Source organism: Rhinolophus sinicus, linkage group LG09, assembly GCF_036562045.2.
Source record: "Rhinolophus sinicus isolate RSC01 linkage group LG09, ASM3656204v1, whole genome shotgun sequence".
Taxonomy (NCBI): Eukaryota; Metazoa; Chordata; class Mammalia; order Chiroptera; family Rhinolophidae; genus Rhinolophus; species Rhinolophus sinicus.
Window position 1 is genome coordinate 84,817,101 of NC_133758.1, and position 23,948 is coordinate 84,841,048.

Here is a 23,948-nt window from a genome sequence, read left to right on the forward strand (position 1 = left end):
ACACTCATCTACCATCTTGAGAAGAACATAAGAAGGGGAGAAATGACTCTGACATGGAGTTAAATTTGGAATTATTGATTATCTATTAAGGGCTGTTTTAAATTAAAACAACAACAACAAAAGAAACTAGATTAGAGGACACTGATTTTAGTGATTGGCAGTGTTGTTGTTGGTTGGTTTTTTTTGTGTGTTTTTTTTGACAACTTCCATTGTTCAGTGATGGTGGTACATGCTTTTCTTTTCCTCTGCCTGGCAAAGTCTAACTCATCCTTTAAGGCCTAATCCAAATATTATCTCCTTTGTGAAAATAGCCCCAGAAGTCCAGGCAGTTAGTAAACTTCGCCCTTGTGCTCCCAAAGCACATACGTAGTTCACAGACCTCTATTACATTGTCTGGCACCCATCTTCTGTTCTGTTTATCTCTTCCTCTAGAACACTGGTATATTATAGGCCTCAATAACCGTTTCTCAAATTAATGAGCAACCAAATAGGAATGTTTGTGTTAACATCATGAAATTCCTGCAAATAAAAAAACAGTTTTACTTGAAACACATCGTTGGACAGACACAGTGTTAGAGCTCCATGAAGACCACAAAGTACAGCTGACTTGGGTACAGAGGGCACAAATTCAAGGCCTTTTCATGCATAGATTCTTTTTGTAAGCATAAGATAACGAGAAAACCATGCTCAGCTGTCACCCCTAAAGTGAAACTAAATCCATAAAAACAGCACAAGCTTCTATGTTCTTTTGTTAATTTATTTGTATATTTACTTGCCCCCATTGGATCATAATAATATCAGATTGGATCATCTGAAGCGTGGGTCCATCTCCTTAGACCTGACAGTTACACAGTTGAGAACACTCAGAAAATATTTGTTAAAGAAGTAAATGAGTGGATTTTTACTTGAGTCTTGATGTTTTTGCACTTGTCCATCTTAATACTCCGAATCCTTTAGAATCATCCAAAAAGCATGATAGATGACACATGCCTAGGAGCCATGCCTAGGCGTTCTGATTCACAAGCTGTGGTTTGAGAGCGAGGAAACTGCATTTTAATATGTACCTCAGGTGACTCTGGTGCAGGTCAGAGCTTGGTTCTGAGAAACGCTAGCCTAGAGAGTCAATTTCATTTTATTTTCTGCCCTAGCTGCATTTTAAGCCATGATTGAATTTATTCCTACTGTGTATTACCTTATAGAGAGGTAATTTGCCATTAACTTTTACACAGTAGCCAGTTTTATACAAGTGTTACGTTATTCACAAGACTGTTCTTAATGAGGCTTTCACATACCACTCAACTAAAACTTTGCAATACTGATCCCCCACCACTTTCTCTGCTTTTTCTCCAGTTCATTTATCACACATAAATAGATTATATAATCTACGTATTTATTTTCTTTCTTTTCTGTCTTCCTCCAATAGAGTGCCCATGCCAAAGAGGAGGGGGAATTTTGTGTTTCCTTTCCCAGTCTCTAGAACTGTGCCAGTTACTTATGAAGTGAATGAAATAATTGTTGAATTGAAGAAAATAAATGGCCAATTATGAGAAATTCTACCTGCAGACATAGAAATCACAGGGACTGTATGGGGTTCGCGCTCCATGGATTCTTCGCTTTCAGCTATGTACCAGTTGCTAAATAGAAACAGGAAGCCGCCTTTTACTGCCATTTCTTTTAAAATCACTAGTAATACGGTTTCTTTGAAAATTGCCTATAACTATTGCAATAGCTTGAGAGAATGCTGTCTTTTTCCAGCCATAATTTCCTGAACAAGAGTGCTCCCAGCCAGTCATCTTTCTGCATAACTTTTATTGAAATCTGTTCAGTCTGGATTCCCCCTCAGCTCTATCAAATTAAAACTTCCCTATCCATAATACTGCTCCTGTAACAGCCATTTAGTTTATAATGAAAGTCAGTGTCTGGCTATTGACTCAGGGTGAGGTGGTTCTATTTCACATTCTCATAGAAATCTGCAAAGGGCCGGAGGGTCTACAACCATGGTCCAGCCTGCATTCTAATAGAATTTGATGATGATTTTTAAAAATTCAATTTATAAGTGATGAATAGTAGTCAAAGTGATATGCTTTACACTGATTCATTGATGTTACAAGCTGGAAAATTGAGCTTAAAACTGAAAAAATATATAATAAAGTTATTACAAAAGATTATTTTTATAACTACATCTGCTTGGACGTTTTAAAATTTATAATTGAAATATAACTGAAATGTTTCATGAGATATATACCTTCACCTTATGTATGATCACTAGTTAATAACAGTAACTTAGATTTTCTGACTTCTTCCGTTTTACACATGAGTTTGATATAGAATCCCATCCCCTGGTACTGAAGTCATCTAGGCACAGGATGATACATTGGGCCACAATTCCCCTTGTTCTGAATACTTTGAATATAACATAAGTTAGGTACTGGAAAAAATATATATAAAATCAGGATGGTAGGAGCAAAATTGGGCTTCTTTTGTCCATTTAGCATAAAAGCTGTCATCTATTAGGCAGGTTATACAGTGTTTTGCAATTTCACATACATCATCACAGTTGGTCCTGTTATAACCTTCTAGATAGAGTGGCCATAGCATGATACTATAAATAGCACTCACTTTAACTCTCAAAAGTATCCCAAGAAAACGTATATGGTCAGTTACTTATGATTAGGGGAGATTTTATTATCTCTGTGTTACATATGAGAACCCAAACTCTCAGATTCTTTAATTGTTTGTGCTTAATTATTATTGATTTGTTTAATGGTATGGATAAAAGTAAAACCAAAACTTTAGTTTCCTAACTTCTAAGTTACATGATATTTCCTTTGAACCAGAATCTGTAGTATAATAGAAGTAGGCATTCCATAAATTCTTCCAAAATCAACCCTTTTTTAGATAGTAACTGTATAATTAAATACAGGTGTGTCAATGGGGAAAGAAAACTGCATTTATAAAACATTTATTTTGCCCTGTGGAATAACATTTGTTGTATAATTAAATCTGCACAAAACCTTCTAATTAACATAAGTGTGATGCTTCCCATGTTATAAGGAGGAAATTGAAGTTCAGAGAGTTTAAGTAACTTGCTCTGGTAGATGCAGCTAGTAAGTGACCCAACAAAGATTCAAACCCAGATTTAATTGCAAAACCCATGGTACACCAGAATATTTTAAGGCCATAGGCTTAAGTGCATACATGCATGCAAAGTACAGTCTTTTCAGTGCAATCTATAGAAACCATGTAATGTTCAAAGGATCAAGACCTCACCAAAAATAATGTGAAGTAACTACATTAAAAACAATGTAAAGTAATTCAACTAAAATGTTGTGGTTTATTGGTAGAGTACTATCAAGTGTTTTGATTCTTAGATCAGTCACCATTTTTCCTTATCAAGCTACCTCTACTATTGTCCTGAAAGTGGATATTTTCAGCAAAAACTATGGAACCAGGAACCATGTACTGGCTTTCCTAGAGCTAGTTAACTTGGAAGCCATCATTTTAAATTTCAGAAAGTCCCTGTTGGATGGAAGGCTGCGTGCATGTTTGGGAATAAAATATTGCTTTTCTCTTTCATTATATTTCCATTTTCTTCCTTTTAACTACCATAGAAGACAACTACCAGCTGTTGAAGGTCAAACACAAGCAGAGGACAATGAAGTATATTAAAGTCTGAGAGGAAAATCTTGCATTGATGCAATTGAACTTTTATTTCCACCATGTTTGTGTTCCAGAGAACCTGTTTTGGGGAAGGCCCGAGTTTCTATTTATTTTCTTTTGCACTAATATCCAAGACAATGTCTTTTGAGAGACAAACAATTGATAGCATTTTAATTTCACGTTAGATGTGTCATTTAATTAAACCTACACATTTTAAGCCACAGGCATGCACAACACAAAACACAGCATATTTTCTATGCCATACTAGAAAATCTAATTAGAAATGTTGTTTCTGGAGTAAATAAATATCTACCTACACTAGGGAGCGTTTTACAGGGTAGAGTCTTGAAGATGATGTTCCTGATTCAGACAATCACATGTAGCCATTTACCCAGAGCTGTTTGGGAAAATGACTTATATTATCTAAACTCACAGGAGACTGGTAGATCCACACGTCTATTAATTGATTTTTCTATAAAATGTATCTAGGACTATAACAGCGATGGATTACTTGCTGAATTGTTTCAGAATCGTGCTGCTGAATTCTTGCTCCTTCTCATTTTTTCCTTTTAGAGTCTTCACAGGCACTTCTTTTTGTTAAGGTACCATATCCTCAAAATCCCACCAAATCATGGACTTACATTCCTTTAGGCCTTGGTGCCTGGTTCAGAATTCCCAAGTCATGCCGAAACCAGAATTTGAAAGGATGAGAGATAATCAGGGGGGCGAGTTCAATAAGATCACAAAATAGGAAGCCTGGGACGCTCCTTCCCCCAGCAGACAACATGGAGCCGACAAGAATACAGAGAACTATCCCCCCGTGAGAAAGTCCACAGACTAGTTCAGAGGTTCCTGCATCTCAGACAAGGGTGGAACCAGCTAGATCAAGGCCGGTAGAAACATTAGAAATATGTTCTTGTCATTAAGCCCTACTCCAGCACAGATCCTTATGATCAGGAGGAAAGCCCCCAGCTCCCAGCTTCTCCCTGAGGATGGAAAGGAAAGGATTAAACCATAATTCAACATGATTTTTCTAGGCACTGCACAAGGCACTGGTTTCTGTCTTGCCTGTCTTGGAGTGCTGATGAGTGTAAGCTAGTCACCTTGGGGCATTGAGGATAGACTGTGACTTTATCTAGAAAGCTAGCACTCACCATGGCACACTATCTGGTTTAGCATGAAGGAAAAAAAAAATCCCAGCTTCCAGTTTCTTGCTGGAGAGGAAAGGAAAGGACTGGACCATAGGTCCAAGCCTCTGATTTTTCTAGGGGATGCCTATCAACCTAAAGTGTTAGCATGCAATTAAAATAATGAGATTGCATACCAACCCCTCTCTATCTTCAATCTCCCTCCCTTGTCCCAGGCCTAAATCTCAGATAACAACAATGAAATTTAGACTCAGTTTCTTTTCAGTCTGTCATGTCAAATAGTCCATCTTTTACATCATCCTAGCTTGCAGCATTATTTGACTACCCGGGAGATCAGAATTCCAAATTACCTCCTCAGGCATTCTTTCCTGCTCTTCCCTGAATATATACAATGGAGTATAGATTTTATAATCCATCACACTACAAGTATTTATCTATAGCTGAATTCTCAAGAACATTTTTGCTATAGTAATTTGTAAAATGTTCTACCCAAAACTCACAGTCTAAATTTCAAGCCTAGTGTCATGAAACATGATTAAGTTGACTGGCAGCATGTTTAGGCGTATGTTGAGTGTGGTATGTGAGGCTGTGTTTCAGTTATGCTTCCAAAGGAATCGTGTCTTCACTCACATTGTCTAAAAATGTTGTATATTGATACTATTAGTTTACAATACTAATTGAAAATGTGATTTAATAAACTGAAAATGTCTCTAAGGAAAACAGGTGATATTCAGAGAGTTAAAAAGGAAAACCCATAACTGGAAGAAAAGTTGAAAGTTACAAAGTATATAGCAAAGGTGGATACAAAATAAACAAAGGCCATGAAGCTGTCCCCTATGTGTATGCATACAGTCATGTTTTTATATACAAGTGAGAAAATATCTGTGAACTATAAAAGTGTTATTAATTCTGGAAAGATTCACTTTGTTAATAGGGCATATCATACTATGTAGTTTTTCAATTGCGATAACTTTTTATACAGTGAAATGTTCCGATTTTAAGTATGTACTTTGATGAGTTTTGATAATACATTCACTCTTATAACCCACAATCCCATCAAGATAATCTATCACCCCAGAAAGTTTCCTTGTATCTATTTGCAGGCAGTCCTGATTCTCAAGGCATCGGCTATTGTGGTTTTTATAACCATAGATTAATTTTCTCTTTTTAGAATTTAATATAAATATAATCATCCAGTAAGTACTCTTATACGTGGATCTTTTAAATCGACAATATTGTTTTATCACTTGTTCATTTTTTAATGTATTTTTTATTAAAAAGAGTAAAAAAAAACACATTGAGGGAAATAAGAAGAGACAGGAATAAGAGAAGAAGATAAGGGGAAGGAGGAATGAATACAGCAATTAGACAGAAATCGTTTAAGAACACTTGGCTATGTGCCAAACTCCTAGGTGTCCCATATGCATTCTCCTTTAATCATCATGAGCTGGGAGGTTTTGGTATCATCACCATTTTCCAGATGAGAATGCTAAGGAGGAGCTAAGTACCTTTCCCAGAATATTATATAATGATAAAAGTTGAATTTACCAAGAAGATACACAAACAATAATAATAGGAGACTTCAGTACCCCATTTACAATAATGAATAGAATATCTAGTCAGAAAATCAATAAGGAGACAGTGAACTTAAACAACACTCTTAACCAAATGCACCTAACAAACATATATATAGAATATTTCACAGAACAGCAGCAGAATACACATTTTTCTTAAGTGAACACAGAACTTTCTCCAGAATAGATCACATGTTAGGTCACAAAATAAGCTTAACAAATTTAAGAAGCTTGAAATCAGACCAAGTATCTTTTTTGATCACCATGGAATGAAACTACTAATCAATAGCAGAAGGAAAACTGGAAATTTCATTAAATGTGTGGAATTTAGCAACACAATACTGACAATTGAAGAGTTGAAAAAGATATCAAGAAGAAATTACAAAATATCTTGACAGAAATGGTAAATGAAAACACAGTATATCAAAACTTACAGGGTATAGCAAAGGCAATACTAAGAGGGACGCTTATAGTACTAAATGCTTATTAAAAAGAAGACATTAAATCAACAACTTAACTCTACACCTCAAGGAAGTTCAAAAAGAAAAAATTAACTGAAAAATTGATTGCTTGAAAAGAACAACAATATTGAGAAACCTTTAGTTAGATTAAACAAGAAAAAGGGAGAAGGCTCAAATAAAAAATATCTTAAATTAAAGAGGATATATTATAAATAATGCCTCAAGAAATAAAAAGAATCATAAGAGATTACTATGGACAATCATACAACAAAGTGATAACTTAAAAAATGTATAAATTCCTAGAAACATACAACTTACTAAGACTGAATCATGAAGAAATATTAAATCTGAAGAGACCTATAACAAGTAAGGAAATTGAATAATCACTACCTCCAAATCAAGAAAAGTCTAGGACCAGATGGCATCACTAGTGAATTCTAAAAAACATTTAAGAAGAGCTAACACCAATACTTCTCAAATTTTTGCAACAAATTGAAAAGGATGGGACATATCTAAACACATTTTAAGAGACTAGTATTACTCTGATGCCAAAGCCAGAGAAAGAAGCTACAAGAAAATTACAGATCAATATCCCTGATGAACATAGATACAAAAATCCTCAACAAAATACTGTACTAGCAAACTGAATTCAACAGCACATTAAAAGGATTATATAGCATGACCAAGTGTGATTTATCTCTAGTATTCAGGGATAATTCAATATATGAAAATCAATAAACGTGATATATCACATTTGAATAAAGGATAAAAACCATATTATCATTTCACCAGATGTAGTAAAGGTTTTGTCATATTCAGTATCCTTTCATGATAAAAGTTCTTGACAAACTAGGAATAGAAGGAAATTACTTCACATAATAAAGGCTATATGTGAAAAGCTCACAGATAACATCATAGTCAGGGGCCAAAAAGTGAAAGCTTTCCTCTAAGATAAGGAACAAGGCAAGTATGCCCAGTTTTACTCTTTATATTTCATGTGGTACTGTAAGCAGAGAAAATAGACAAGAATAATAAATAAAAGCATTCAAATCAGAAGAAAAGAAGTAATGTTATGTCTGTTTGCAGATGACATGATTTAATATTTAGAAAAATCTAACGATTCTAAAACTTTTAGGACAAGTAAACAAATTCAATAAACTTGCAGTGTACAAAAATCAACATATAAAACCTTCAGTTGTATTTCTATACGCTAGTAATGAATGAACTATCCTAAAAGGAAATTAAAAAAACAATATCATTTACTATGGCATCACAAAGTATAAAGTAATTAGAAATAAACAACCAAAGAGGTGAAAACTTTATACACTGAAAACTACAAAACATTGATGAAAGAAGTTAAGGAAAACACAGATAAATGGAAAAACATCCTGTGTTCATAGATTGGAAGATATTGCTACAATGTCCACGCTACCCAAAGTGGTCTGGAGATTCAATGCAATCCCTATCAAAACCCTAATGTTATGTTTTTTTTACAGAAATAGAAAAAAAAAATCCTAAAATTTACATGGAAGCATGAAAGATCCCAAATAGCCAAAACAATCTTTAGAAATAAAAACAAAGCCGGAGGCCGAGTAATACTCCATTATATAAATGTACCAGTTTCTTTATCTGTCTATCAATGGGCATTTTGGTTGTTTCCATATCTTGGCTATTGTGAATAGCATTGCAATAAACCTAGGGGTGCATATATTTTTTCGAATTAGTGTTTTGGATTTCTCTGGATAGATACCAAGGAGTGGAATTCCTGGGTCATATGGTAGTTCCATTTTCAATATTTTGAGGTACTTCCATACTGTTTTCCATAGTGGCTGCACCTCTGTGCAATCCCACCAATGGTACACCAGGGTTCCCTTTTCTCCACATCCTCACCAGCAATCGTTGTTTGTTGATTGATTGGTGATAGCCATTCTGACCAGGGTCAGGTGGTATCTCATTGTGGTTTTTATTTGCATTTCTCTATGATTATTGACGTTGAGCATATTTTCATATGTCTGTTGGCCATCTCAATGGTTGCTAGATGGGAGGTGGGTGGAGATGGCGCAGAGGTAAAGGGATTAGAAAGTACAAATTGGTAGTCGCAATATAGTCACGGGGATATGAAATACAGTTTGGGGAATATAATCACTAATGTTGTAAAGATTATGTAGGGTGTCAGATGGGCACTGGACTTATTAAGGAGAACACTTTACAGACTGTGTAGATGCCTGACCACTGCGCTATACACCTGAAGCTGAAGTTGAATAATATTGAATGTCAAGTATAATTATATTATTATGTATATAATGAAATATATAATAATATAATTATGCGTATATATGTATACATATATATACGCATAATTATATATAGTCACAGGAAGTGGAGTACAACATAGAGAATATAGTCAATGGAATTGTAACAGCTATATTCGATGTCAGAGGGGTAGTAGATTGGGGGGGTTATCACTTTGTGAGGGTTGTAAATGTCTAACTGTTTTGTACACCTGTACATTTTTTTATACACCTGTAACAACAAAAAATAAATAAATAAAATGAAAACAAAATAGTTATACATTAAAAAAAAAACAACAAACCTGAAGGCATCACATTTCCTGATTTCAAAAATATATTACAGGGGTGGCTGGATGGCTAAGTTGGTTAGAGCGTGAGCTGTTAACAACAGGGTTGACGGTTCGATTCCTACATGGTACAGTGAGCTGAGCCCTCCACAACTAGATTGAAGACAACGAGCTGCTGCTGAGCTGCTGGTGGGTGGATGGATGGCTCAGTTGGTTAGAGAGCGAGCTCTTAACAAAGTTGCCGATTCAATTCCAGCTTGGGATGGAAACGGCGACTAGACTTGGAGCTGAGTTGCACCCTCCACAATTAGACTGAAGGACAACAACTTGACTTGGAGCTTATGCTTATGAGTCCTGGAAAAAACACACTGTTCCCCAATATTCTCCAATAAAAAATAATATATGTATATTACAAAGCTACAGTAGGTAAAACTGATATTGGCCTTGTCATAAAGGCAGACATGCTAACCAATGGAACAAAATAAGCCTATGCTTAATATTCAAGATGCCAAGACACAATGGAAAAAGGATATTCTCTTTAACAAATGGTGTTGGGAAAACTGGATATCTACTTGCAAAAGAATGAAATTGGACTCTTATACCATACACAAAATCTACTCAAAATGGATTAAAGACTTATAAATATAAGACCTGAAACTCCTAGAAGTAAAGGTGCATAGCATTGGTTTTGGCAATGCTTCCACTTATATGGGGTATTTAGAATAGTTAAACTCATAAAGAGAATGGTAAAGAGAATGGAAAGGTGTTTTTGAGGAGATGGGTGGGAGGGGGAAATGGGAGTTGCTATTCAATGGGTGTAAAATTTCCGTTATGCAAAATTAAAAATTTCTAGATATATGCTGTACAACACTGTGCATATAGTTAACAATATTGTATTGTAAAATCAAAATCTGTTAAGAGGGTAGACCTATTGTTAAATGTCTTTACCACAATGAAAATTAAAAAGACATCAAATTCACCAGTCAGTCTTGGAAAATATATAGTGACAGGCTATGAACAAAGTATGGAACACACTGATTACTTTATGTCATAATGGCTTTCAATGTTTTAAGGAAAGGATCAATCAACACAAAACAAATTACGTCTTTCTCAGGAAACTGGATTTTTTGTATGGTAAACAATTATAATATTTAAATTTGGAATCATTTTGCAAAAACTTGCTACCAAGTAAATTGCTCAATTTGAAGCTTATTGTTGCTTAGAGGAAGAAGAAAGGAGCCAGAAATATTTGATGACAAGTATTTAAAGGAAAATTTAGATGAATTCAAAATAATTGCTGTTGCATAAGAGAACAATTACAGTATGAACAGAAGCATCATGTTAAAAGTGCAGTCTCATTGTTAGGAGCTGTATAATCATAAGCAACAAGTCCCAACAAGCCTTCTATTTTGAGTCTTTATTCAGTTTTTAATCCCATTGCTTTGCTTATGCCTTTGGATAATGTTTTATAGTTTCTCTTGTTCAAGAGACTTAATGCCAAGAAGAAAAGACTATCCAACTGTTCGCTGAATTTGTATATGGATAAATCTCAGGCATTACCTTTTTACTCCTTCACTGTATCACCCTCGCACTCTTCACCCATCATTACACAGCAGAGACTTTTATTTTCGTCCTCTTGCCACCAGAGTTCACTCAGGTGACTTTTTGATGTGAAGTACACATTAAATATTACCTTGTTTGCTTATTTTGTTTTTCTAAATGTTATTTGCATTTATTATGTATTTGATTGTTTTTCCCATTATTTGCATTGTGATATTTGTGACAGGAGGAAAAAGTGATTGGGATATAAGGCTGTGCTATTTCATTGCATTTTGAACACAAACATATCTATCAATCCTTTAGTAGCAAGTATAATAATTAAATAATTGTTTTAGGTGATTTTTCTTATGTAGAGATACTTATACTATTGTTATATATGTATTTATGCATTTTAGAAATACTTGGGGGAGTTAGGTAGACTTTATCAATGAGCATTTTTTCTACTTAAAGGAAAAGGAGGAATCCTATATGTATGTATCAGCACATGCGTTAGGATCTATTAGTATGAAAGGTCAGAAAAATATTCATATTTGTGTTTTCTGTTGTTCCCTGTGTATGTTCCCAGAGTTATTACAAGTGAACTCCTTAAAATGAAAAGAGTCTGTGCCTTTCTGAGTCAGGGGAGTGGGTGGGAAGGACTTGGAGTAAAAAGATAGTTTCACACAGGGTCGTTCTAAAGAACCAATGATGCAATTTCTCATGAAAGTATAAATTACATATAAGTATAAATTACAATAAAATGTTAGTCATTGTTTTAACGACATTTTAGGAAGAATCTCAGTGCACTTGATACAATTTTTTCTACTTCATTCTGACAATCCTCCAATTAATAGTAGGACATTTGAAATGACGGAGAAATGAATTGACTTAGTACTTTAAGTTAGAATTGTTCATGATTAAAACGTCAGTATAGGTCATGATTCTCTTTCTGAGTCTTGACACTTACTGTGTGATAAATACTGAAGGTCACCAAGTCCTCTAAGTTGGCAAACTATAGCACATGAGCCAAACTCAGTCCGCCATAAATAAATAAATAAATAACATTTAATGGAACACAAGCACACTCATTCTTTCACGAATTATCTATGGCTTCTTTGTGCTCCAACAGTAAAGCTGGTAGTTGCACCAGAATCCTTGTGACTCACAAATCTAAAATATTTACTATCCAGTCTTATAGAAAATGTTTATTATAAGCATTTAGAGCTAGAGAATGGAGCGGTTGCTATAGATTAAATATTTTATCATACTCTGAACTCAACCTGAAATGGAGGGAATTATAAAACTTATCAAAACATAACTCAACGTATTCTAGATACAAGATGAATAGCATATAAAACTTTTAACACGAAACAGCTTTGCCATGTGTTAAATCCAAGAGTACCTAATTTATAAGGCTTGTTATAATACTCCTTTCTCTGTAATGATGTTTTATGTTTTAGAAGCTGACAATCTACTGAGGAAATTGTCAGCATATAGGTTTCTTTGCATATTCATAATATTTATAATTAGTATAAATTATTGATTACATGCAAACATAAAACTGAAGGACATAATAACTTATAATTATTCTATTTCATTACTAATTATTTTTATTAACCTCTTACTATGTCTAATTTATAAACTTAAGTTTATCATAGGTACGTATGTACAGGAAAGAACATAGTTTATATAGAGTTTGCTACTAACCACAGTTCCAGGCATCCACTGGAGGTCTTGGACGCTACACCCCCATTCATGAGGGGACACTACTGTTACAGCTACATGTGGATAATGTCGTTCTTATGGAATGAAATAGAAATAAGAGGTAGGAGATGGTGGGTGAAGGGAATGGTAGACATCTATTAGGTAAAAACACCCCTCTTCCTTCTGTAGTGTACTTAGTCTTTATGAAAATGTTATGATGCAAAAGGGTTAAGGTGCAACCATTATTGTGACCTTGAAATGCAAACACTTGAACCAAGGATATGTTTATATTTTGAGGGGAGAAATGGGAAACGAAGATACATTCCAGTAAGTTACCATGTATTGTTTCATAGTGATTTAGGCTAAATGACCTTATTCAATTGATTCTGCAGCCTGGTTACAAATCTGGACCACTGGGAAAAATTTTAAAATGCAGATTTCTCGGCCTTATCACAAATGATTGAAACAATGGCAGACAGAATCATGGTCAAAGCCCACCTGGGGGTTGGAAAATGGGGACATGCGTTTTATTAAAATATCTTTCTGCTTTTACTGGGATTCAGAAGGCCAATAGACCAATCTTTGGAATATGCATATACATATATACATATATGTATATATGTATATACATACATATATACATACATACATATATGTATGTATATATACACACATATGTATATACGTATGTGTATATGTATATATATATATACATATACACATACATATATATGTATATATATACACACACATATATATACACCAAAATTAAGTTCATGACAATTAAGTTTGCGAACTTGTTGCAACACTGTTGCTAACCTTTTTTTATATCAGAAGGATTATTCATTATGCATTTGTACCAACTGGGCAAACAGTTAACCAAGTTTACTATTTGGAAGTGCTGAAAAGGCTGTGTGAAAAAGTTAGATGGCCTGAATTTTCGCCAACAATTCATGGCTCTTGCATCGCGGCAATGCACCAGCCCACACCACCCTGCCTGTGAGGGAGTTTTTAGCCAGAGGCTATTGATTGTAAGGTTGTAGTCCTGCAAAATGAAAAATACTCCAAAGGAGAGACAAGATAAGACAGAAATACTGAGGATTCTTTCCAGAGTTCATATATGGTCAAATCATAGTCTTTTTTGTTTTATAAAAAGGAAGACCACTGTGCCTTCTTTGACTGTAAGATCTGTAGAACTAGTTCCTACAAATTTATTATTTCAAAAATAAGCTATAAGCACATAATTATAATAATTGTATTTATTTATTGCAATATGTCTTCATATTTATATAGCTGATCAAATAAACTTACATTTTATGTTTATAAAACAGTACTTTTTTAGGAGTGTATTGCTGTACTAGTTTAATTTATTCTTAGAGGGATCTACCATTCTAAACCTTTCCTTAGAACATTTTCCATCCTCTATGAGACAATTTGGTACATGTTACATGTGGTGTTCTATTTCACAGTGATTCTTTTGGGTGAATATCTAATAATTTTATGTTACCCTTGGGAAAACCAATGAAAGCTACTCACTTATACATCTGGTGCCATTTCAGGATTCGATAATAAATGAATAAACTGAAAGCTTCAAATCCATTTTCTGTAATAACAGGTTGCATTGGAAAGACATTTTGAACTATTGAAGAGAATAATTCTATAGAATGTCAACAAAAAGAATAGTTGTCTACATTTCGCATAAAATTTAAGCACTATTCTAAGGTAGTCAAGCAATAACCCAAATCAGACACTAATGTCCCTTTTCTGTTCCCTGCATAATAAAGCTTTCTTTTAAACTTTAACTTAAAATGATGCTTTAATTTCAGTAACTTCATTTAGGAAAGTCACTGGTATTATCTTGAAGTGACATTGATTTATCAGTGATATACATATGATTATAGTTTTATGAAATATGCTTTGCCATATGTTCTACATTCACAATGACTTAATATTACCTAGTTTTCTGGCTCATACTGACTCAAAATTATATTTATTTCCTTCATGAAACACATAATTTGCAAACTCTTATTGAAATGTATAATTTATATAGAAAAGTGTGCAAATTATAATAAATATATTGCTCAATGAATGCTCACCAAGTGAACACATTTCCACGTAGAACCAGCATCCATATCAAGAAACAGAACATTACTTGTACCGCAGGAACTCCTTTGAGTCATTTTCAATCCCATGATAACCTTTGTTATAATTTCTAACACTTTAGATTACCTTTTCTGTTTTGAAGACTTAGATGAGTGGAATTACACATTACTTCTGGATTTTTTCATTAAACATTATGTTTGTGAGTTTCATTCATGCTTTTTTTTTTTCTAGCTACAGATTGTTCATTTATATTGCTGAATATTCTGTTGGAAATATATATCACAGTTTATTAATTTTGCAGTTGGTTAGCATTCAGTTGTTTCCAGTTTCTTTTTTCTGTTTTTCAAATAATGCTGCTATAAAGATTACTGTACATATCCTTTGGTTTACATGTGAACTCTTTTCTGTTGTGTTCATACCTAGAGTGGATTTGCTGGGTCCTAGGTTTTGCGCAAATTCAGTTTTAGTAGTTACTACCAACCTGACTTACAAAGCAATTTTATCCGTTTCACTACCACCAGTTGACTGTGTTTCAGTTGTTCCTTACTCTTGTCAGCACTTACTATTACCTGTCATTTTCAAGTTAGCCATTTTGGTGAAAGTGTATGAATAGAAAATTGTGGCTTTATTTTACTCTTCCTTGATAATTAATGAAGTTGAGCACCTTGTCATGTGTGTGCTGTCATTTGTATATCATTTCTTGTGACGTACCTGGTCAAGTCTTTTATCCAAAATTTTACTAACTTGTCTACATTTCGCATAAAATTTAAGCAATATTCTAAGGTAGTCAAGCAATAACCCAAATCAGACACTAATGTCCCTTTTCTGTTCCCTGCATAATAAAGCTTTCTTTTAAACTTTAACTTAAAATGATGCTTTAATTTCAGTAACTTCATTTAGGAAAGTCACTGGTACTATCTTGAAGTGACATTGATTTATCAGTGATATACATATGATTATAGTTTTATGAAATATGCTTTGCCATATGTTCTACATTCACAATGACTTAATATTACCTAGTTTTCTGGCTCATACTGACTCAAAATTATATTTATTTCCTTCATGAAACACATAATTTGCAAACTCTTATTGAAATGTATAATTTATATAGAAAAGTGTGCAAATTATAATAAATATATTGCTCAATGAATGCTCACCAAGTGAACACATCTCCACGTAGAACCAGCATCCATATCAAGAAACAGAACATTACTTGTACCACAGGAACTCCTTTGAGTCATTTTCAATCCCATGATAACCTTTGTTATAATTTCTAACACTTTAGATTACCTTTTCTGTTTTGAAGATTTAGATGAGTGGAATTACACATTACTTCCGGCTTTTTTCATTAAACATTATGTTTGTGAGTTTCATTCATGCTTTTTTTTCTAGCTACAGATTGTTCATTTATATTGCTGAATATTCTGTTGGAAAAATATATCACAGTTTATTAATTTTGCAGTTGGTTAGCATTCAGTTGTTTCCAGTTTCTTTTTTCTGTTTTTCAAATAATGCTGCTATAAAGATTACTGTACATATCCTTTGGTTTACATGTGAACTCTTTTCTGTTGTGTTCATACCTAGAGTGGATTTGCTGGGTCCTAGGTTTTGCGCAAATTCAGTTTTAGTAGTTACTACCAACCTGACTTACAAAGCAATTTTATCCGTTTCACTACCACCAGTTGACTGTGAGTGTTTCAGTTGTTCCTTACTCTTGTCAGCACTTACTATTACCTGTCATTTTCAAGTTAGCCATTTTGGTGAAAGTGTATGAATAGAAAATTGTGGCTTTATTTTACACTTCCTTGATCATTAATGAAGTTGAGCACCTTGTCATGTGTGTGCTGGTCATTTGTATATCATTTCTTGTGATGTACCTGTTCAAGTCTTTTATCCAAAATTTTACTAACTTGTCTACCTTTTAAAAATTGCCTTGTAAGTGTTCTTTATATATTCTGGACATAAATCCTTTGTCCAATTTAAGTCTTCAAAACTATTCTCCAGCCTATGGCCTGCCATCATACTCTCTTAATGGTATCTTTGGATGAACAACAGTTCTTAATTTTAATTTAGTGCTCTTTGTCAACATTTTCTCTTTATGGTTAATGCTTTTTGCAATGTTGAAGAAATCTTTGCCTATGCCAAGATCATGAACACTTATTCATATGTTTTCTTTTAAAAGAATTATAGCTTTGTTTTTCACATGTAGGTCTAAAATCCACGGTTAAATTAATGTTTATGTGTAGTATGAAGAATGGGTTTAATTTTTTTTTTGTATAAATATCCAATGATTTAGCATTATTTTTGAAAAGACCGTTCTGTCTGTATGTACTGACAGGTCAACTTTACCATGTATCAGATGACTGTGAATCCTTTTCTGTACTGGTGTTTTTGTTTACCTGTGTACCAGTACAACACCATCTTAAATATTAGATCATTATATTAATAATAAGAATGGTCTGATTTTCCATAAGTTTGCCTTTGTTATTCTTGGCCTTTGAATTTCCATATAAATTTGATTTTCAAAAAATGTATCAGCTGGAATTTTGGTTGGGATTACATTGAACCTATAAACTAATTTAAGGACACTTGACATCTTTAGTGTATTGAGTCCTCCAATCTATGAAGAGTGTGTATCCCTCTATTTAAAGGACTTTTAAATTTTTTCAGTATAGCTGTTATACACATTTTTTTCCATTAGATTTATTGCTGGGTTTTGATATATTTGTTTTGAAATTATAAAGGTAAATTTTTAAAAATTTATTTTATTAGACTTTTTATATTTACTTATCATTTCTAATAATTGTAGATTCCTTCAGATTTCCTACATACACATTCATGTCATTTGACAACAATGCAGTTTATTTCTTCTTTTTAGTCTTAATATTTTTTGTTTTCTTTTCTTGCCTTATGGCACTGGATAGGACTTCTAGTCTGATTTTGATTAGAATTGAATATCTTTGTGTCTTTCCCGTCTCAGAAGAAAGCTGTCATCATTCAGTGTGATGTTTGCTATATTTTCTTTGGCTGATACTCTTTTTTGAAATTGAGGAAATTCCTTTTCAATCCTAATTTTCTAAGAATCCTGTTGTAAATATTCATTATATTCTCCATACTCCTCCTCTCTCTTCAGCATATCTCTGTCTTTTCAGTACCCTGACATTGAAAAAATTTTGCCCTGCTCTTCAAAGGCATTTTATTTTCTTCAATTCTCATTGTTTCCACAGCTTTCCAATGTCTATATAAACATGAAATTTTAAATTTATTTCCCTTTCTAGTTATTGCAAGAGGATCATTGGCCTGCTGTAACCAATCCATCCTGCCCAGAGTGGATTCCATCTTAATATTTCAAAACTTTGGTCACTTTGTTTAATCGTTATCTATTTTACGTTCCATATGGGCAATTTTTATTACTTTACCCATTCAGAGTAGGTTTTGTTCCTTTATTGAGGAATTTTATGGCAAATACTTTTATGATACTTATTCTTTGTTTTTGTTTTGTTTTGTTTTGTTTTGTTTTTGCTTTCTCTTTTTAATTCTTTGTATTTTCTTTAGAAAAATCTTTTATCTGTGAGATGTGTTTTCTTTGCTTGATACTTAGATGCAATAATAGAACACTGGCTTTCAATCTTTTTCACTGCTTTTATGCACAAGGATGACATTCATTTGAATATCATATTCCTTTAGCATACCTGGGACATAATATAACTCTCAGGCCAGAAGTACATATTAGTCTGGGCTTTGTGCTCTAATTTTATATTTCTTATTTCTCTCTTGTTGATACTTCAATTAGTAGAAAGTATCTATATGTGATTAACCTGTTATTATTCCCAGTACTTTTCTGAATTGTCATTTTTGTTAGTATTAATTGTCTTTTGATAGAAAGATTAGCTCTCTTGCCATATATTAGCCCAAATTTTTACCCCAAGTACTTACTATACCAATAAGTGGAAGTCAAAGTTTTCCTTATGTTACAGAAATAAAATCTCCAGAATATGTATATGACAGATGAGCTGTCATTACACTCCCAAATAAAAGTGGCTTATAGGAGAGTCTGCTGCAAAGCCCTCAGTACTTAATGAAGTCAAGGTGAACAAACTAGAAAGAATGATATGTCTATCAAATACATGTATGATAAAATAAATGAAAATTTATGCTAAATAAATGCATGCTGAATTAAAATGATATCTAAAACTTTAGAATATTCCTTGGGGTTTAGTCTATTTCTGTAAAACTCACTGAAAATTTTAAATATTGGAGCTCAATTTTTCTTTATGAGAGCTCCTTTTCACAAGATTAATTGTTAAAAAATAAATTAATAATATTCTTAATAAAAAGATACTGATTTGAGTTGAAATTGGCCATTTAAAATAATATTTTTCTGATTAGTTTTTCTTTCTTTTTTTAATGAAAGTTTATTGGGGTGATAATTGTTAGTAAAGTTACATAGATTTCAGCTGTACAGTTCTGTAATACATCATCTATATATCAAGTTGATTAGTTTTTAAAACAATAAATTATATAGCCTCGTATCTAGCAGGGTAAGTACAATGTTATTCTTTTAAATTATTCGTATATTCTCATCCAAGGCAGGCACAGATGTCTTGTGATTCTTGCACTACTGAAAATGAGAATTTTTTGTTTGTTTTTTTCTTATTCCTGCGATACCGTAATACTAGCAAATCAGGTACAAAGTCCCTCTGGTAGAATATTTGCTGTTAGTCATAAAATATTTACTGAAGCCCTTCCATGTGCTGTGTTATGTCCTATGAGAATCATACTCAAAGCATAATGTTTGACCTCTGAATTCAAGAAAATTGCAATTTTGTTAAAGTGTCTACTTATATAAGGTATGAAATGGAAAGGCAATCTGATGTAGGGTAGTGCTTCCCAAAGTACAGTCTTTGAATATATACATAAAAATTACCTGGGCTGCCTGGCAATGATGTTGATGCTGAGCTCTCTATAGACAAAAATTACTCAAAATAAGTCGGGGCTGGGCCTGCACTTTACACACTTTATACACTTAATTATGCTGTACATATAAAACTTGAGGATCATTGGAAAGGCAGTAAAACGCTTACAACCAGACTTAGCTTGAAATTCAAGAAAATTAGTTATTAATTAAATCGTGATCAATAGAAAGTTATTTAGCCTCTCTCTAGCTCATTTTCTTATATGTAAAATAGGAATAATACCTATAGATGGGCTAATTTTAGATAATGTATGCATGCTGACCACTATAGAGCAATCAAATAATAATTGCTCAAGAAACGCTAATTATTAACATACTTTTAAATAGCCAGGCATTAAGTTAGAAACTCAGAAGTGGTTCACAGAGAATTTCCACTGTTGATTAGGATAGAATAGCTTGCGCCAAGCATGCTCTGACCAATCAACTAGAAAAGTTGCTAAAATTAAGAAAAATTACCAATGTAAAGGCATTAGAGAAATAATTGCTGTAATAATTAAGACTGGAGGTGCTAAGGTTCTAGAAAAAGGGAACCAATTAGAGATGATCATGGCAAGGAGTATTTCCAAGGGGACTTGCGAATTCTGAGTGAGGGAACTGGGATATTCATCCATCAGCTCCTGTCTGTCATTGATTGACAGCTGTCCCTACCGGGGTGTGGCGACAAGTTGGAGTTAATTTCCTGGCAATTCTAGCCAACGGTGTGCAAAGGCAAAAGTGACCATCTGTAGCTTTGGAGAAAGCCCTGGGGCAGAGATACTATTACTATCATTTAAAAGAACTGGAAGTCAGCTAGAATCAACTGAAGTGATAAAGCCAGAGTGAGATGAACCAGGCAGGCACTGAAAATATTGGTTGAAGTCCACACTTGAATATTCTGATTCACGCATGCCCCGTGTTAAATTCTGTCCTTTCATTATTTCTCTGAAGCAGTAGCCAGTGACAGGAAAACTAGAAAGACTAGCTGTAATTATTTCTGAACCTCCCTCCTCAACTACTCCTAGATTCCACTCAACCTATCCAGTACTTTTGCTGTCCTTGTGGGAGACTCATAGCTTCATCATTCAAAAGTCTGAGCTCCTATGGTTATTATGCCCATTTCAGGTGTGGTTGCTATAAAGGCCCATTCATGGCTATTACTGAACATGGAAGCAAAACAAGCACCCCAGTGAATCCCTCTAGTTTCAGCCATATCTGCCTCTACTATGTTTCCTCGTGATAATCAGGGTCAGTTAACGTGGCTAGTACTCCTTTCTTTGGTAATTTGAAGATCATCATGTGACCAGGTGGCAATTTAGAGGTTGTTGGATCCTCTGGTGAAAGAATCCTTCCTAACTCCAGACCCCACTCCCGCCAAAGAACAAGGACCTCAAGTAAAGCTGAGCTTAAACTTACATTGATAGAAAACAAAAACTCCTCAAGTTGACCACTTGGAATGATGGTGAGAGCAGTCACTCTATCTTCCATCCTTTTTGTTTCAGGACTCAGTGTTCTGCATACAACAGCACCATAAACATGCCCTGACCCTGTAAGTCATCTCTATGCTCATGCTTCAGCTGCCCCTGTGAGAGCTCATATCAACATTCTAGCAGTCCAGCAGCTGGTGGGAGATGACGTGTACGGCAAATCAATGGATTACTTGGTATGAAGCAACGTGAGGCAGTATCACATTATAATTAATCCGACATTCTGTGAGTTCTTGGGCTCAGCTGACCAAGGCTCTGTGGGTAGAAAAATAAAATCCATAACTGGAATATGTATCAATCCTAATAAGGATTGCGATTGATATCCTAATAAGGACAAGTTGCTGCCTTCTGGGGAAGAAGGAGTCAGAACTATTCAACTGGCCATCAAGGAATTGGGTGGGTTCATCAGGGATGGTACCATATTGAGGATTTCATGTCAATTTTTGCTGCTTTTGGGTTGGACATTCAGCAGCAAGAATCAGTCTTAGTGAATTAGAATATATACTGTTAGGTATAGGCATGGCCTCTGCCCTGACCACCATGGCTAACCCATTCATATGCCCACTGTGAAAGCACTGGGATGACGGAGGAGGGCAGCTGCTTACTCTCTACCAGATGAGTCAAATTATCTATCTGGTTGCTTAGTGTCTCTGCTGCAATGGGTGTTCTTGGCTGGGCATGAATACAGGATACAAGGAAGCACATACTTTTCTTCTGTAAATTAGTTGAGAACTCTCTCTGGGAAATGGTCGTCTGGTGCTTGAGAATTTGAGAAATGAAGTGATGTGTAACTTCTAGAGTGCAGGGCATTATCAAAGGAAGAAAGTGTAGAGCAGGTATGAAGACCAAAGACATTTAATAAACCCAGAAGACAGCCCTGAGGAAATTTAATAAACAACTAGGTTCTCATCTTAGTGCTTTCACAAGGAGCACATGAATGGAATCGCAGTCATGGCAAGAATGGAGGTAATGCAAACATCTAAGAGTATGTAGTTTAACTCACTGATCAGTCAGAGAAGGGCAGAAGATCCTGAGTTTGAGAAATTTTGTGCCAGCAAGTGGTATAAAATTACAAAAAGACATACTACTGTCATGTGTCTGGCAACTTAGCTCAGCACTGGGCTTAAATATGAGAAAACTAATGTTCTTATTGCGTATTAATCATCGTAATATTGAGAAGCCATTCTAAGTAGCATGAATGATGTAGCACTTTCCTGCATTAAATGAACACCTAAATCACTTAGTCCTTTGTTATGAAACATCTTTTCAATTATATTTCCACATATATTTATTTGAGTGGCACTGAGGAAAATTGCAAGTTTTGGAACCAGACAAACCAAGTTCAGATTTTATCTCTGTAATTTCACAAGGCTACTGAAATTATCTGAGACGCTTAATACAGAGCCAGTCACATGGCAGAAACTTGCTAAATGCTAATGGACATTATTATCAGTATTTTTATTTATCATAGACCTAAAGAAATGTAACAAAAAATTAATGTATTCCAGAATCGCCCTCATATACTCTAGAAAAAACATCCTTCAACCTTTATAAGATACATTTTATTCTTTTTTTCTGGTGAAGAAATAGATTAAATGTCACTATTTACCTGTTTTGTACTGACATTTCCAAAAGAGGCATATTTGGCCTGAAGGTTCCCAGAAAACAAGACCTTTACATTATTTATTTTATTGTTTTCCACTCCTTCGGTCAAATCAGGTGCATATTAGTTGCTGTTACTTTCTCGAGGGTGGTTTATTTATCAGGCCAGCTAGACGGAGCTCAATACTGACTTTTAAAATTAAGAAGGAAAGTTAATGTTCTTTCCAGAGTAATACCTACATCAATATTTCAATCATTCACCCAGGTCATGTAAAGCTGCATTTTAAAATTCCCAACACACCATGGCTTAGAGATTCTATGACCCCAAGCACTCAGGGCAGTTGACTTATTAACCAAAGACAGTTCTGCACTGTGGTTCTTCTTTGGGATTGGCAAGAGGCACCATGTTACATTTCTCTGTGTCACACATTCATTACCACTGAGACTGCTTTGTTATAAGGCTTAAGTAGTGGGACAGGTTATGCCATAGTTTGGGCGTGCTATAGAGCCTTCTTTAGCTTTGGGCATGATTTAAACCTGGCAACCTATGGGTTTCCCAGTAAAAGGGTGGGATAGTGAACTACGTATGATATATGTTGCTTTTAAAATTCAAAAGGGCCTGATAAATACTGTGCTTCTTTCTTGTACAGTGTAATGTGTATCAACTTTTCTCTTACTTTAGGGAGTATATCTTTCATGTCTCAGACCAGTGGACTCCTAGATATTTCACTGATATGACAAGCTTCTAAATTTTCTTGGGATTTACTGCCTATTTTCTCTCATGCTGTGTTAAGGCACCTGTAATTCCTCCCCTTTTATGCTCACCTGATCCACCTTACATAATGATATCAATATAATAGATGGCATGATGTTCTGTAGAATATCTAAATGATCAATATTTCTCTGAACTATATAATATTAAAGAGCAAGAGAATTGACATAACCCTGAGGTAAGACAATGGAAGTCTGCTGCTCTTTCTGCCATTTTTGCACTATTTTAATTATTTTCAATTATTGGGGTAAGAAAAAAACATAGTCTAAGTCAATAGCTTAGAGTATGTAGGGTATGTTAATTTGTTATTGGAAAGATAGATGAAACAATTGAATACTCTAAGATACGTGGAATTACTTTTGATTCTTG